Source organism: Lissotriton helveticus, chromosome 2_1 (genome assembly GCF_964261635.1).
Source record: "Lissotriton helveticus chromosome 2_1, aLisHel1.1, whole genome shotgun sequence".
Lineage (NCBI taxonomy): Eukaryota > Metazoa > Chordata > Amphibia > Caudata > Salamandridae > Lissotriton > Lissotriton helveticus.
This window is the reverse complement of record NC_136059.1, coordinates 796,087,831-796,105,521: the sequence shown is the minus strand read 5'-3', so window position 1 is coordinate 796,105,521 and position 17,691 is coordinate 796,087,831. Positions and strand designations below refer to the sequence as shown.

At 45.9% G+C, this 17,691-nt stretch overlaps 1 protein-coding gene across 2 annotated transcripts in view; it reads left to right on the top strand.

Annotated features, from left to right (window-relative positions):
- The window catches only part of KCNN2 (potassium calcium-activated channel subfamily N member 2), a 656,625-nt gene that overhangs the window by 178,722 nt on the left and 460,212 nt on the right, over positions 1-17,691 (top strand). Inside the window, exon 2 of one of the 2 annotated variants that reach the window (XM_078675528.1) lies at positions 10,578-10,638. The exons of the other annotated variant lie outside the window; for it this stretch is intronic. The gene's annotated coding sequence lies outside the window, so the exon portion shown is untranslated. The remainder of the gene's footprint in view (positions 1-10,577; positions 10,639-17,691) is intronic. 2 annotated transcript variants of the gene reach the window in all.

Here is a 17,691-nt window from a genome sequence, read left to right as displayed (position 1 = left end):
ATTTTCTGGTCCACACATCCTCTGGAGGGATTTTCCTTAAAGAATAGGAGGGGCTCGTTCTAAATTAATCCAAAGAGAAAGTGTGAAATTTGACTTTTCTTACATGGAAACAGGGATAATCGAACACAGAAAGCATTCAGTGAAAAAATACAAACCCATCTTCTCCATGGAAGCAGACATATGCAAAGTGCGAGCTGGTAATCAAGCACTGTTTGTGTGTGCAAGCAAAAGTCTATAAGCAAATCATTTGGCATTTAGAATCTTCCTCACCTTTCTGCAGTCCTTTGAGAAAATATATCCAAAGACACTGACGGGCAGGAATGTCTGCTGGGCTCAATTTTTGCCCACTCCACAGCATGCTGCACCACTAGAGACCCCACGTTTCCAAGCAGGGTCAGGTTGGGACAGAAAATAGGCCCGGCACCAAAATACAAGTGGCCGCCATAAGTGTATTGGAAACCTCCAAAAAGTGGGTCATGGTTGCAATTTGGGGCAACTCTGAACTTGTAAAGGCATGCTGTATATGTGTTTTACAAGGTATGGAAAGCTGCGTGGATTTATATATATAACATCAGGGACATTAACAGTAAAAGCTGGCCCAGAAGTTCAACAAATAGGCCCACAAACAGCCCCAAAAACCAGCCCACACAGTGAGTGACCTGCTTGATTGCCCTAAAGACTGTGGCCACTGGAATTCTGTGTCTGGAGAGGACTAAATTATGCGGCAGGGTTGAGTAAATTATATGGCAAGAAAAGACAAATTATGCAGCATTATTGACCCATTCTGGGATAGTATTATTTCATTATTTTTTTATTTGTTAACAATGGGCATTAGTTGCATCTCAGTTCTACCCCTTTTCTGAGTTTAATCAGGCTCCATGTTATCTCTTGGTACAACACGTCTGAGGCCCTTGACCTGAAGGCTACACGGCTGCATCACAACAATGCCTGTGGAGCAGGCCTATATTATCCGACCCTCTCAAGGACAGAAGCCAATCATATACGAGATGGGAGTGGGTGGGTCTTATGCTCCGCAAGCACTCGCCTCTCTTAGGGAGTGCGTGCATTCTGGAGGGTGGAGGAGCTGTACCACCCATGGCTTTCCACCTTGCTCCATGTAACCTACTATGATTGCGATAACAATCGTATTTGTAGAGAGCACATTCATCTAAAAGTGCGTCTTGATGGTATTGTCAGTAAACAGATGTTTATCGTGGCCATACAGTGCCCATTTTATCGACCTCAGAAGGAAGAAAGGCTGAATGGACTCGCTGGTGTTTGAACTTGTAACCTGGGAGTTAAACATCGATCTCTGCACCTGATGCATTAGTTCATTTCATTCAGCCAACAGCCTGCATTTTGCAACCTAAAGATTGTTTTGTACTTCTGGCCACAAATTGCTTTTCTGGAACCAACAGGCCATAGACAGGTGATTACCATGACAAATAACAGAAAAGCCCGGTAGTGGAAACATGGTGTCCTGGCAATATGGAGCAAGATTGGACCATAATGCTTCATAGTGGGACTGCTTTCAAGGGACATCTCTGCCGCCCCTACTTCTTTCCATCAAAGTCCTTGGTTTATACCTCTCATCCCTCCCAGAGTAGGACTAGTTAACCCCACTTCCCAGTCGGTCCTTATCTTCTCGCTTTTGCTCTCCCACCCAAGGAGCTCTAACATTTGCTGCAGCAGGCCACAGCTGACCCACATGTGTAATGGCCCTGCCAGGCCTGGAGTAAGTCCACAGCTCTATGTGAGAGGCAAGGACGGGGAAGTTGACAGGCCGAGGCATGAAATGCGAACACTGCCTCTGAAAGGACATGCAGTGGCCATTTTTAGGTCTCGCGCCTAATGATGCAGTTTGCAGCAAGAGTCCTTTTGAACGGGGTTTCAAAACGGAGCCTGGACTACCAGCTGAATGCTCCTTGTTGCATCGACCTTAGGAAGACGATGGGCTGAGTCAGCCCTGCTACAGACTGAGCATGTGTGTGACCTGCATGTTACAAACAGATCTTTGCAGCTGGTGCTTAACCCACTGAGCGATCTCACCAGCTTCTCCAGGCTTTGGAAGCACAAAAGAAATGTCCGTCCCGAGTTTTCTATAGAAAAAAGGGTGCTTTATGGACATTATAGATAACTTTCCACAGCTTTGACAATCAAAACGCAGTTTTTCTGTGCACTGCAAGGAAAAATAGTCTCTGGTGCCCGCCTGCTGCAGTGAATAGTGTATGTTGTTAAGGTGCTGACTAACATCCGCCTTGCAATGCAATAGGTCTTGCATTACTGAAAATTACAGCTACTGGTGTTGCGTTATTATTTGCAACACCAAAAGCTCAAACTTTTAATAATGCGAGACCTATTGCATTGCAAATGCTTGTTTACATGTGGGAAACCCATACTACATTTTGGAAAACAAAAATGGGGCCAACTCCTGGGAAACATCAGAGTTCAATGGCTTGGTACTCCATGAAATATTTTGAATATTTAATGAGTGGCCTTTAAGTACATATGGCATTTTAACAAATCTATGTTAAACTTGGGAAACCAGCTAGAAGAGGTATAGCTTACTTGCTTTGCTCTTTCATTACTGTTCACTGCAACCATTATGCCCCAGAACCTTCAAAGATCAAGTGAGCACCATAATATATGTGGTATTTAATACCGACATTTGTCTGTGTTAGGCTGTTATACTGATCATACAGTTATTATAGAATCTCAACAATGCCAATTATTGTAATGTTAGGGTCATGTGACTTGCCCTCTTGGAAAAAATTAGGTTCCATTCTCATATGATGTCACTTCTTGGCATGTCTTTAGGGTCAAGGGGTATGAGATCACTTCTGCTACCCCTGGAATTTTAGTGAATTGATCTCCAAGGGAATACCCCCTTAAAAGAGGAACAATGAAGATCATACAAGCAGACCACTGAATGAGACTGGCTACCAGCTGAGAAAGCATAGCCATCTATGAATACTTAAACCTGTGGCCAACTGGATGCCAAGCTGAGTTGGAATAAATCAACAAAAGAAAATATGCTGCTAAAAATAAGAGGGATTTGATGTCACCGAGAGTAAGACTGGAGGTGACAGAATAGTCAGAGGAAAGGTTCTGTGAGGCAGGGGATAGTGGAGGAAGTGGTAAAGGTGTTAGTGAATGCTAAAACTTACGCTGAAGCAGAAGAGTTAGTCTGCAGTTTAGTGACAGTTTAGGAAGCTTTAAAGTCACCAAGTTTATCGAGAAGATCAAGGCAAATCATTTTTAACCTGTCTGGTGCAGAAATGATGATGTCTGTCAGAGGAGGATTGACTCTAGTTTGTGTAAGGTAGGTCTCCAAAACACAATTACAGGCCCAATTACAGGCCTTTTTCGCTGTTGCCTGCCCTAGCGAAAGTAGTTGAGAAGCATGTGCATCTCACTCTTGCCAATTTTCTCGAATCCAATAACATCCTTCATCCTTCACAGTCTGGGTTTCGAACCAACATGAGCACCGAGACTGCGCTGCTCGAAGTCACTGAGGTTCTAAGAGAAACTCTGGACGCTGGGGGAAGAGCCATGTTGGTGATGCTTGACCTATCGGCGGCATTTGACACCGTCCCCCACGACCGTCTCCTTTTCAGACTTTGGGAGATCGGTCTAAGGGGGTCGGTGTTCAGTTGGTTTAAATCCTTCCTTGCCGATCGCCAACAAACGGTCTGGGCTCTGCCTTTCTCGGCCAAGATGCCGCCTTTGAATGTGGGAGTGCCTCAGGGCTCTATACTAAGCCCCACGCTTTTTAACATCTATACGTCCCCACTGGCGGCTCTGGCAGAGGCTCTCGGAGCTCAGATCGTGTCGTACGCTGATGATACTCAGCTTCTCTTTACGTGCGGCAAAGGCTCCGATTTCAATGTAAGAAACATCAGAGATTGCCTGGAGGCGGTTTTCGGCTGGTTTCAGCTGAACTGCCTCAAATGCAACTCCGCCAAATCGGAAATACTTTTTTTGGTGGTCCCCCTGATCCCAATTGGAAGGACTGGTGGCCTCCCGCCATGTTTCCGCCAGCGAGTGATTCGGCTGTCGCCAAAAATCTCGGGATTCTCATTGATAATGGCCTTTCTTTCAAAACCCAGATATTGGGCCTGGTGGGCAAATGTTTTGCCATATTAAAGATGATTCGGAAATTTCTGCCCTTTCTTTCAGTTGACCATAGAAGAGTCACGGTACAGGCACTGATCGGCGCTCGCTAAGATTACGCGAACGTACTTTACCTGGGTCTTCCTGACTTCCTCCTCTCTCGCCTCCAAGTTGTCCAAAACTCGGCAGCTCGTGCCATTTTTGGTCTGACCAGGAGGGCCAGTGCCAGCACCCTTCTCACCACCCTTCACTGGCTCCCGATAAAAAAACGGATCATCTTTAAAACTATGACGCTGGCTTTCAAGGCACTGCATGGCCAGGGAGCCTCTTATCTTCAGAGACTGGTTAACTTTTACTTGCCTTCCAGACCACTCAGATCGGCCTCCCTAGCTCTGGCCGTGATTCCTGCCACGAGGCGGGCTAGATGCAGCGGTCGCTCCTTTAAACTTCTTGCCCCTCAGATATGGAATGCCCTCCCCGTGTCCCTCAGAACCACGGGTAATCTGCTCGCCTTCAGGAAGTGCTTAAAGACCTTGCTGTTCACTCAATAGAGTCACTCTGCTCTCTAATACCGTTGTCTAGTGAAGGATCTTAAGCGCCGGGACACTCTTCGGAGTAGCCGAGCGCTATAGAAAACCCCCCACATAACATAACATAACAAGAAAAAAATGGTAAATTCCGTTAAAAGGGAAACATGAAACGAAATGAAAATGAAATACCAGCATTTGTAAAGCGCACAACTACCCCCGGAGAGGTGTCCTGATGCTGGGGGGCAGTCGGGAAGATTAAGCGAGCTATTGCCCAGAGTCACATGGTGCTGGGCTAACCTGCCACCGCGGAGCGAACCGTGAACCACGTGGTCCAGAGTCAGGCACCCTGGCCACTGCGCCACACCTCTTCCAACATGTACCGCAGACTACCCAGTCAGCTATCCAATCTTGACATATAATGGCATTAAGAGCACTGTCATTTGGAAGGGATCGGGGGTGCAGCAATTCGTCAGCAAGGGAGAACGGTTCAAATAATATAATAAAATGGAGCTCGGAGACTCCAGTCACACAAGTGGCTACTGACAAAGCAAATCAAAGACATGCGTTAAATGCAAACCAGTATTTCAAAACAAATTAAAATGTCAAACCCCCATGCGCAAGTTAAAATAAACAATTAAAATACCAGTGAGGGAAAGGGGTAAGATCTCCAAATTACAGGGGAAATAAAATGGCAAATGAAGGTAACAAGCAATGCTGCATATTAGGGGAAATAAGGTCATTTTTTACCTCTTTCTTGGAAGTTTTAAAAGGTTTAGGCTGCTACTGCTTTGCAGCGTATAGATTAGGAAACACACTTATACCATCTTCAATCTTTCTGCCATTTTTGCATTGGCGGTCATCAAGGTATTAGATGCACCTCTTGTTCTTTAATGATATTCCTACTTGCTTCAAAGTGATTCTGAGCGTATTTGTACACTACATGTTTCAATCGGCCCACAAAGATATGACTTCCTGCTGCAGTGTTAGGTAATGTTGTTTTATGAGAAGTGACTAGAAAATTAGTTTACAATGATGGTATCTGTGTCTCAGAGGCATGTAAGTTAGCATGTTTCACTCTTCTGAACAAATATCATTTGTGGTTGTCTTTGAAAAATGTAGCAATAACACGAGATGGAGAGGATGATGGCAGCAGCTCAAGAGTGGACTTGATTATCATACAATAATTTCATCATGGTTTCCTGTATTGTGTTTGGGAAATTGTCTTTACTGCCTGAAATGCTCTGTTTTATTTGACAGACAGTACAGGGTGCAGCAAATGAATCCTGAATCTGGTTTAGATTCTGAATCACAGCTTGCACTGTGAGGAGGGGCCCTGGCGACTGTCACCGAACTACTTTTGCACTGTGGTGCTTTCATATCTTGTTTTGGGGGTGTCCTGATAGCTCCCACAGCAAAGACCTGAGCTCAGGATGGGGTAAAGTGGGAGATGCATCTCTATTTATGTCACACCGCCTGTCATTCCTTTGTAGACCATACATCCTCCCCTGATGGGCAGCAGCTTTCTTCCAACAAACGTTGAGACATTTCAACAGCACTGGCTGCTTCGGGTATAAGTGAGAGACCTATATAAATACTTTTATGACATCATAACGCTAATTTGTGTTTAGCTTTTGGGTACTACAGTATGACATATGTTTCTTAAGTAGCCTACTGTGAGATATACAGATAAACAGGACAGGCTAAATATCACCCCAAAAATATTGTCTAACCACAGTATTATGTTTGATAGACTGGAGTTATACTGATTAAACTGAACCCCCCTCCCAAATGTATGTACTTCCATTGGTTGTTAGATTGAAGTTAAAAGGCTGTTCTTCTCCCTACAATGTTACCCGCAAGGGTCTCAAGGCGCTTGTACGAATACCGCTGTGGAACCCATCCTGGCTTTCCCTGTGAGGTGTCCACTCCTGGGCACTCCCAAGGTGGAGGCCAGGCATCCTTAGCGTTGTGGGGGCCGTTGTGGAGATTAAGCAAGCTATTGCCCAGAGTTGCAGAGTGGGACTCCGTGATTGGAATAGGCACCGAGGCGAGAATTATCAGGTCCGTGGAATTTTGAGCCCAAGACCTGCCGAAGCGGGGAATTGAACCCTGGTCCCGGGCTAGACCTCTGCATCAGGGTTTGCCGCTCTAACCATTGAGCCACACTTCTCCCATGTATGCATTTTCCCTAAAGTTTGGTGGATTGAAGCTGGACCAGTGTATTAGAATAGTTTTTATTTGTTTGTTTTTAGTGGATTTGGATTGGATTTAGATTACTACACTGTACTAGTATTTTCGCAAGCTTATTTACAGCATAGTAAATGTAAATTATGTAATTTTAAAATTATTTTATTTTATTATTCCTAATGTGCGTTTTGGGGTTGCTAAAACTATTAAAAACGGTAATCTATTTAATTTATTACTAGTTATACTTATTTATATTGCTTCATTGTTTAATAATGCTATATTTTATGTAAAATATTGTAATTGTTTAATACATTTAATGTAGTTCCTTCAGTCCATTTTTTGTGTACGTGTTAGTATTTGTGATCCTGTGTTACGAAAAAGAGAGTAACCCTTCGACCACAAGGGAGCAGGATAAGTAATCAAGTAAAACAAGAGAGTTCCCTTGGTTGTATTTAAATTGGTTTTGTTTTGCAGCTATATCAACTGCAGTATACCTTCTATACTTTTTACCCTGTGATCAACAACTATCATCAATCATACTATATATTACTCAAGACCCCACATATAAGTAGAACCACAAAGGCACTTAACAATCTAAAAAATTAATCAACATTATGTTGCCAAGGTATATGTATCATTCAATTTTTTATTAAAAAGATTTTTAAAAAAACATTTGTAGATACCAGTCAAGTGTACATCTACTACTTATGTATGTATAAACTCCTGTATCAACATACAGTTCAATATGTAATGAATCTTATTCCAACAAATACATACAAATACTTATACAAACATTTTTAATGCATTTGATTGTATAAGATTTTGTTTCATTATATATTGAACAATTAGCGTGCTGAGTTTCACACCAGATCCCTCTCAGCATCACCAACCATAATAAAAGTGAATCCTTCTCACATGTTAAATGCAAGCAAGTGCTTCCACCTATTCAATAGCTTAAATTTGTTCAAAGATTCAAGGGAATGCTGCCTAGTATCCATCAAAGTGGCGAGGTCGAGACTATCATTGACAACATTCATCAACCATTCTCGGCTTGTCAGACATCCCTTATGCACTGAAGCACTCTCTGGTTTCCCTGTGCTCAAAAAGGCTTCAAATGACCCCTCATATACCAAAAGTGTCTGCCCTATTACTGAGCTCCCTTGGAACTCCGCAGAAAATGAAGTCACAGCCCAACTTCAGTGACAAATTGAGTCCAACAAATCTACATACCTCTCTGGCTAGCTGCCTTGAAACAGAAGTAAAATAGCTCTTATCTGATTGTGGGACGATCCGAGCGGACCTGATTGAGAAAGCAGATCAAGCAGCATGAACTGCCTATGATACAGTGGATCACAATATCCTCCTTCACTGTTTCTAGACAGTTGTGAAGCTTTCAAATAAATGAATAAAATAGTTCAAATCTTTCATCTCCAACCACACTCACAGCAATAAACGTAAGGATGTATCCTTCCTGCCACCTCTGGCATACATAAAATCCTGTTAGAGTGTTAGTTTATCCTGTTTGTGTGCCTACATCTGTTTTAAATCCTATAGGGACCAACAGTCTCAGAATCTGCACTTTCACTCTGGGTTTGACTTGAAATATACCTGTGCATCACAAAATACTCCTTAATCTCCAAAGTCGAAGGGACAATTGAGCTATGAAGCAAAACTGCCTAAAAATAAAGGGGAGAAAAAAAAATCCTAGTCCCACATGATCCAATTTGATTCCAAGATGAGAACTATGCTCTCCCATCACCGTCTTTCACGAGATAGTATCCCTCGCAGCAAAGGTGAAACATTTGGGAGTTATGTGAAATGTCGACCTCAGCCTCAATTCCCTGACATGAGCTAAAGTAAAGTATTCCTCCCATCACTGTAATCTCCTGAAAAATATCTACTTTTCGTAGTCCCTTAAAACCATCTCATTTGAGGGTTTGTCATCTACTTGTCAATCACTAAAAGGACTGGGAGGGACTAACTGCTCCACAGACCAGTACTTGAGATTGAATTGCTTGCAGATAGTGTGCATGAGATTTCATGATTGTCGCCAAGCTCTCATAATGTGTGTTTGTGTGTAATCGTGTGGCCCTGCTATTGATTAAGATGGCTGTCACTCGAGTAGTCCAGAGATTTTTAGTGCTGCTTTAGTCAATGGGGTTCCAGTCTCTGAATTACATACTGTGTTGGACTACACTTCTGGGAGCCACTTCCAGGGTACTATAAAGCTACCAGTAGCTCATGAGCTAACTGTTGGGGGCCCCTGCTTTAGATAAAGTAAGAGTGGTTAACATGGTTTGATAAATGTAAGCAAGACAGTTAGCAACAGGGCCATTGGAAAGTACAAATAAGCCCATAATAATTATGTGGATTAATAATTCCTATGAGGAAAGAGATAAGAGGACCACTAGGAAAAAATATGGGCAAGATGATGTGGCTCTTATAGGGTGGGGAAAGGGTGGGAGGGCTGAAGGAGAACAGGGATATTGTCGTGAGGGCCAAGCACACAGAAGGAGTCCATAAGGGTCTCACCCACAGGCAACGGTACACGAACGATGAGCATCCTATATGGTCATGTGTAGGACAAACTTCTATTTTATTATTCCATCATAATCAAGGGTGGCATGTCTATAAATTCAAAAGTACATCTGTGAATGGTTGTGATGGGAAAACTAGCACTGTATTTTAAAGGTAAGAATAGTGATCCGTCTTTGTACTAAGGCGAAAAATCGCTCAAGTAATTTGGGCTCCTGATGGTAAAAGAGGAATGCAAAAGTGAGAGGTATCCTCGAATAGTGCAGAAAGTATCTGACTTCACAAATGACTTCCTCACGGAAAAATAAATAACTGAGCTGGGGTAATCCTGCCCTTTTCATGTGTAGAGTGTCAAGGTGTTTAGGGTGGAAACATCCATGCAAATTGGTGGGGATTATCCACAAATTCAGGAGTGTGGGGTCGTACCATGCATTTTATAGGGCCCTTTTCAGACCCTGTTTTATGTTCTAAACTTAATGTAAGTAGTATTTAAGTAACACAAACACAGCTCACAACCAACCCAGTACTGTACATTAATGTGGGGAGGTGAGAGGGGGGAATTGCAAGGTTCATATTGATTAAAGCAAGTTGCAAGGCGCCACATTCTATAATGGTTACTGAGACTGGTTAAATACAGGCGTCTGACTGCCCTCACTTATAAAATTGAGATGTAAAGAAAAGTGCAAGTTGTTGGTGTTAATCCGTGAACAGTTCTTTTATAGGTTTGCACTAGTATCAGCTATAACAGGTTAAAGGTTAAAAACACACAAATCTGTTGTATTTGCAAATATCATTTAGATTCTGAAGAGCCACTCGGTGAGATGCATCAGCCCTTTGAATGCAAATTGACAAGTAGCAATGCACATAAATTGCAATTTCTATTGACTTTGCAAATTTTTTTTCCCACATAGTGAACTTTTACGAATAGTAAGAACATAGGGACAACAGAAGATACCCTTTCTTACTTGGGAGCTGCAAGGAAATACAGAAGTGCTTTAACTGCTCCTGCGTTGGAAAACCTTTGAGTGCTTATTGATAGCCAAGAGCAGGGTGCCACAGCAGCCAATGTGGGGATTGCAGGCAGCAAACTGGAACACTGTTCTGTCTTTCCACTGATGCCCCTTTCACAATGTGCCACTCTTTCTTGCTTGTGATCCTGATCCTTTAAGCGCCATGGGTCTTATTGAAATTGATTTACCAAATTAATTGCAGACACAGAGTTCTACGCTTCGTTTCGGCTAGTGTCCCGTCATTCACTGCTGCGCAACACGAGGTAAGCAGTTTTATTTTCATAAATGTTATTGAAGGTGATCCCCCTAGCTAAACTTTGCCCCCTTTGCACAGAGAAGAATGAGGATCTCCTTTGCTCACTATGGTATGATTGCAAATGACTGTAAGTTCCATCGTTACTGCATCTGAAGCAACATCTGATAGCATATTTGTTCTGGGTGATAGTGTGATGATGGTTACCTATTTTATGCTTCTATTATTTCTATTTTCTAATTTGCTGCATCTGTTCGTATGCTTCTTTGTCTTTGGCAGTTACGCTTCTACTATAGCTATGGTTGCTCCATAGCCCAAATCACGTTAGTAAAATCTTGCATGCTCCTCAAGAGCGGTTATATTACCAAGAACTGGTTGTTTTTTTTGCTGTAGTGGAAGGTGTTTGACCTGCTATCTGGCTTTTTACAGATTGTCCCTCTGATGGGCGTCTCTACATGGTGCCGCACACATTGCTTCTGTTTTCCAGGGTGTCCCCCCAATATACTCTCTATAGAAGCTGTTTAGGTGGCATCAAATGAACAAATGATACACCTCTTGTGTGGGTGTCGTCAGCAGACCTGCCGCCTGCAGCATCTCCCGCCTATTCGGCACTCTGTGAGAAAGGGCTGATCTCCTTAGTTGTATCCTATGTAATGCTGCACAGAAGAAAGGACATATGATGGTGTTCTTTTACTTCCAGATATGGACACGCAGCGGATTAAAGGCTTGCCTCAATTATCTGGTGAGGAGTAAATGAGCACTTTTCATTAGCATAGAGAACACGGCAGTGCGTAGAGTAAATGCAGCCATACAGATGCTTTCAGTCGGCTTGTATGCATCGGAATGTTTCTTTTACCAATAAGTGATACTTTCATGTCAAGCTTGCATTTTTTTTAGACCCCATTGCAACTTTCAAGTCCAATTTCAGAGGCCCTCAGGGACCAACTCAGCCTTTGACTTTCTGAAGTGGTAAAATCAGCACTTTTAAATTAGATACTAGTATCTATTGTTAGTCACACTGGTAGCAAACTGTTGCAACAAACACTATTCTAATGTTCTAAATAGTAAATAGTAAATCTTGGGCTTCATTATATAAACTTCCCGTCTGATGCTAATTTGCCCTTAAATGCTCTTTCCTACCACATTACACACTGTAAGAATGTCCTGTTTTCTTTATTTCTTTTTGTAATGGTCTCTGCATTTATGTGGCACCAAAAATTGATGATAGTTTTGACTACCTAGACAAAATAGGAATACCAAAAACCTTGCGTAGCAGATTTTTAAGTCACTGACAGAGGTAATCTCTAGGAATCAGAACAATTATGTTGCATTTATGGTATAAGGTATCTTGACTTTCCTCACACACTTAATATTATTTTAATTGATCAGCTTTAAAAAAAAACTTCTTGGTTGTGCAAAATACATTTAGCAGCAGAAATGGTATCCCATTTGGAGTAAGTTACACCTACTCACATAAGAAACAATTGTGAAGGAAGAGCTTTGTCTATTTTGAATATCTGATAGAGGCTTTTAGCTGCAGATTCCTAACCTTTTAAATTTCCCCAGGCGTCAGACTTGATTTGGAAGATTTTTCGAGAGCAGTTCCCCTGCGCGTCAGTAGGTGGCATTGATCGACTCCATGTCGGTCGTCCACGCTGGAAGTGACGTCATAGTATCTATGAAGGTGCCACGCAGGCACGCTGATATCATTTCTTTTCTTTCCACGCAGGCCAGCGCTGATCCGTAGAAGAGCTACCCATCTGTAATTTTATGACCGGCCTTTTTCGACGTTTTGTCAACTATTTTTGTCATCTTACTTCCAGGTGTGTCGCGATATCTTCACACAAGTCTGGTTTTAAGCCCTGCGGTGGCTCTCACCCTCCGTTGTCAGTGACTGACTTGCACCTTGTCTGTCTGTGGTGCTTGGAGTGTGGCCATGCCACCAAGTCATGCTCCTTTTGCCGGATCTTGGCCCCGCAGGCTTTGAAGGAGTGGTCCCTGAAGCTACTTGAGACCTAACACGGAACTCATCGAATGTCAAGGTCCCAGTCGAGGGGTAGGTTCCAGGTGCATTCGCGGAGCCCGAAGGCCTCTTTGTCCGATTCAGAGTCCTTAAGACACTCAGTTTGGAGGCACAAGAAAAAGAGCAAGAAATCAAAGTGCTCTTCGACTTCTCCTCATCCATCTGCTGACGAGACAAGAGAGCCTCGACATTCTCGTTCTAGTTCACCAGAACCTATGCCTGGGCTGGCTCAGCACCTCCCCAAATTTCCAAAGTCGGGAGCAATCCTTGCCCAACTCAGGGAGTTCTGAGGCCATACACCTAATATTTGGGCGGCCGACCCCATTGGCGCGCCTTCAGGCCTTGTGGGGTGGGAAGGGGCCCCATCTGGTCCACTCCGGTGGCTCCAGCCCTGGCATGGCCCCAGGAATCCATTCCTTGACCCAGACTGAAGTTGGCTGTGCCATATCAACCTTCCCCATCGCCGGTCTTTATTCTGTTGCTCCCAGCACAGCCTGCAACATCCAGCAGTGCCTTGTCCATTCTCTTCCCCGACGACTCCGACAGTGAACCGATGGGTGTCGCAGGACGCAGACTCAAATGCCTGCAGGAGCCTTTCCTTCTACATTGGAACCTCAGCCTTATTCTCAAGGGGTAGGCCTCGTGGACGACTGGGAGGAGTCACTGGCCCCTTCAGAATACCAGCCCGATGAGGGACAACAGAGTATGGACTGGTGTGCGGAACTGGGTGAGGCCAGCTTTTTGAAAACTTCTCCAGATACTGGTCTGCTTTCTCCCTCTACTGTGACTATGGAGGAGGGAGCGTCCTATGCAATAGTGGTGCGGAGGGCAGCTGAGGTACTTCACCTTCAGCTACCCTTGGTGGCTGTCAATACAAATCTCTTGACTGAGGTGTCAATAACGCCCTCACTGATGTCCTTTTGAGTTTCCGGTCCAAACCCAGCACAGGGACTCCTGCAAATAGGATGATGGCCCGCTGCCATTGCCCCTCTGAATTGAAGAGACTAGATACATTGGGGAAAAAAAGATTTTCTTCCGCCAGCCTGGCATTGCGGTCCGTGAACACCGCATGCCTTATGGGCCATTTGGTTCAACATTTTGTGGGCTACACTTGAGCAAGTGCTGCCACAGGTCTCGGAGGAGGCCCGGGCTATACTCTCACTGACAGGATAGATGCAGAAAAGTTCACTATTCGATTCAAACTTGACACGACTGACTCCCTAGGCATAGCAGTTTCCACAACAGTGTCCCTTAGGCAGCTCGCATGGATGAGAACGACTGGCTTTTTGGGGGATGTTCAGGCTTCCCTTATGGACATGTCCTTCGATGGCACCTGTTTCTTCGGAGACGAGGCAGATTCGATGTTCAAGTGCTTTAAGGTTTCTTATGCTATGGCCAGGTCCTTCGGCCTCTCTGCAGCCCCACATTCACCCGATCTGCCTTTCGTAGCTACGGAAGGCTTCCAGCTGCACCAATTCACACCCAGCCTCCCCACCAAGCATGCTCCCCAGCATCTGTGTGGACAAGATCATGGTACCCACAGACCTCATGGGTCAGGTGGCCAGCAATCAATCAATCAATCATGACATTTGTAAAGCGCACTACTTACCCGTGAGGGTCTCAAGGCGCTGGGGGGGGGGGGGTGCTGCTACTGCTCGAAGAGCCAGGTCTTGAGTAGTCTCCTGAAGGTAAGTTAGTCTTGGGTCTGCCCTAGGAGGATGGGGACGGTGTTCCAGGTGTTGGTGGTGAGGTAGGAGAACGATCTGCTGCCGACGGTCGCTCTTCGAATGCGGGGAACAGTAGCGAGGTCGCGGTCAGCGGAGCTGGCAGTTCGGGGTGTAGAAGGTGAGTCGTCTGTGGAGGTATGCTGGTCCGGTGTTGTGGAGTGCCTTGTGTGCATGGGTGAGGAGTTTTAAGGTGATCCTCTTGTTGCAGGTCTCTCAGGTGGGGTGTGATGTGGCTGTGTCAAGGGATGTCAAAGACCAGGCGGGTAGAGGCGTTCTGTATGCTTTGCAGTCGTTTCAACAGTTTGGCCGGGGCTCCCGCGTAAAGGGCATTTCCGTAGTCCAGCCTGCTGCTGACGAGGGCTACGTGACCCTTCTTGTGTCGGTTCGGATCCATCTGTAGATCTTCCGGAGCATGCGGAGCGTGTTGAAGCAGGAGGATGATAAGGCGTTTACTTGCTTGGTCATAGAGAGTGTTGAGTCGAGGATGAACCCCAGGTTGCCTGCGTGGTCAGTGGGTGTTGGTGCTGCTCCCAGGGCGGTCGGCCACCAGGAGTCGTCCCAGGCTGAGGGGGTTGAGCCCAGGATGAGGACCTCTGTCTTGTCCGAGTTCAGTTTCAGACGGCTGTTTTTCATCCATTCGGCGACGGCTTTCATATCTTCGTGGAGCTTGGTTTTGCCAGTGAGGGGGTCCTTGGTGAGGGAGAGGATCAGCTGTGTGTTGTCGGCATAGGAGACAATGTTGAGGTTGTGTAGTCTGGCGACGTGGGTGAGCGGGGCCATGTAGATGTTGAACAATGTCGGGCTGAGGGATGATCCTTGGGGTATGCCGCAGATGATCTTGGAGGCCTCGGACCGGAAAGGGGAGGGGGACGCTCTAGGTTCTGCTAGAGAGGAAGAAGGTGGTCCATTCAAGATCCTTGTCTTGGATCCTGCGTTGTGGAGGCGTTTGTATAGGGTGTGGTGGCAGACAGTGTCGAAGGCGACTGATAGGTCCAGGGGGATGAGGGCCATGGTTTCGCCTTTGTCCAGCGGGACCCTGATGTCATTGGTGGGGGCGATGAGGGAGGTTTCGGTGATGTGGTTGTTGCGTAATCCGGACTGGGACGGGTCCAGGATGTTGTTCTCCTCAAGGTAGCGGGTCAGCTGTTTGTTGACAGCTTTCTCGATGACCTTTGCCTGGAACGGGAGCAGAGATACGGGCCGGAAGTTCTTGAGATCTCCTGGGTCCGCCTTGGGTGTCTTGAGCAGGGCATTGATTTCTGCGTGCTTCCAGCTCTCCGGGAAGGTCGTGGTCTTGAAGGAGCTGTCGATGGCCTTGTGGAGATGGGGTGCAATGGTGGCGCTGGCTTTGTTGAAGATGTGGTGTGGGCAAGGGTCTGACGGGGAGCAGGACTGATAAGTCCACCAACACCCCTACTGCAACCGTCTCAAAACTCCCCTAGTCTACCCCTTTACCTCCATGGGCACCCAGTTGATGGCAGTTCCCAAAGGAGCTACTCCCTCCCCATCAAGACTACCCATACCCCCATGCCACCCTCTCATGATAGGCTGATGGAGGATCATCTGTCTCACTTGGCCGTCGGAGCCATAGTGAGGATTCCGGTGCCAGAAGTGCTGTATCTTGTCCTTGTTGTTTCCAAGAAGCACAAGGGCCTTCATCCTATCCTATCCTTGATCTTTGAACTCTCAATCTCTTCCTCAAACAGGAGAAATTCAAAATGCTCACTTTGGCTCAGTCTTGTCTGCCCTGGACCCAGGAGACTAGATGGTAGCGTTCGACTTGCAAGACGCTTATTTTCATATTCCCATTCTGCCTGCCCATTGGTGCTATCTACGATTTACAGTAGGCCACAAGCACTTTCAGTTCACTGTGCTCCCTTTTGGTCTTACCAACATCCCTCAGGTGTTCACCAAGGTGGTGGCAGTGGTTGCAGCTCTTCCGCAGAGGTCAGGGTTGCCAGTCTTCCACTATCTCGGCTACTGGCTGCTGAAGGCGGGCTCACACCAGGCTGTCTTCTCCCACCTCCAGACTATGGCTAACCTTCTGCACTTGCTGGGGTTCACTATCAATGTGCCGAAGTCACACCTGACTCACTGTCAGATGCTCCATTTCAATGAAACTGTTCTCCCCCAAGCGACTAGTCCAGGATATTCAGGCTGTGATGCCGATATTTCAGTCTCTATCCTGGGTTTCGGTGAGACTGAATCAGGCTGCTGGGCCTCATGGCCTCCTGAATCTTGCTGATGACACATCCCAGATGGCATATGCGGGCTCTGCAGTGGGACCTGAAGTTCCAGTGGGCGCATCATCAGGGGAATCTCTCCAACTTGGTCCATATGTTAGAGGGAACTGTAAATGATCTGCAGTGGTGGCCAGTGAACCGCGATTGGGTCAGAGACAGACCCCGCTCCCATCCCTAACCAGATCTCACAGTAGTAACAGATGTGTCACTTGTAGGATTGGGTGGCCATCTGAGAGAGGTAGAAATCAGAGGACTCTAGTCTCTGGCGGAATCCGAACTCCACAACAACCTGCTGGAGCTTCGTGCAATCCGCCTGTCATTGAAAGCCTTTTTGCCCTCCATCAGGGGAAGGCTTGTACAAGTGCTCACAGACAACACAACTGCCATGTGGTACTGCAGCAAACAGGGTGGGGTGGGATCATGGACCCTTTCTCAAGTGGCAATGCACCTCTGGACTTGGCTGGAACATCAGGACATATCCCTGATGGTTCAACACCGGTGAGTTCTCTGACCTCCAGAGCGGACAAAGTCAGGTGAAGATGCCTAGTGGATCGCGAATGGCGTCTCCACACTGACATGGCACAAGGTCTCTTTTAGCAGTGGGGAGAGACTTGGTTAGATCTGCCCGCAATGTTAACAGTTTTGTGTGCTGGAGTTTTCAAGGTGGCTGTCGGTCGGAGACGCTTTTTGTCTTAAGTGGAGTTCAGGCCTTTTGTATACCTTTCCACTCATACCACTCCTGCCCAGAGTCCTCAAGAAGATTAGGAATGACTGGGCCCAAGTCATTCTTGTGGCATCGGACTGGGCACAGAGAGTCTGGTATCCTAAGCTTCTGGGCATGGCCATTGATACTCCGATCAAGCTGCCCCTTCGGTAGGCTCTTCTGTTGCGGCAGCAGGGTAGTGTTCTTCATCCAAACCTGTCCATACTACGCCTTCCTGCGTGGAGATTGTGTGGCAACAGTTGCCAGCTTTTGACCTTCCTCTCAAAGTCTGTAATGCCATTTTGCCTGCCAGGCATCCCTCCACCAAGACCATGCCATTGGAAAAAAATATTGGCATGGTGTGCAG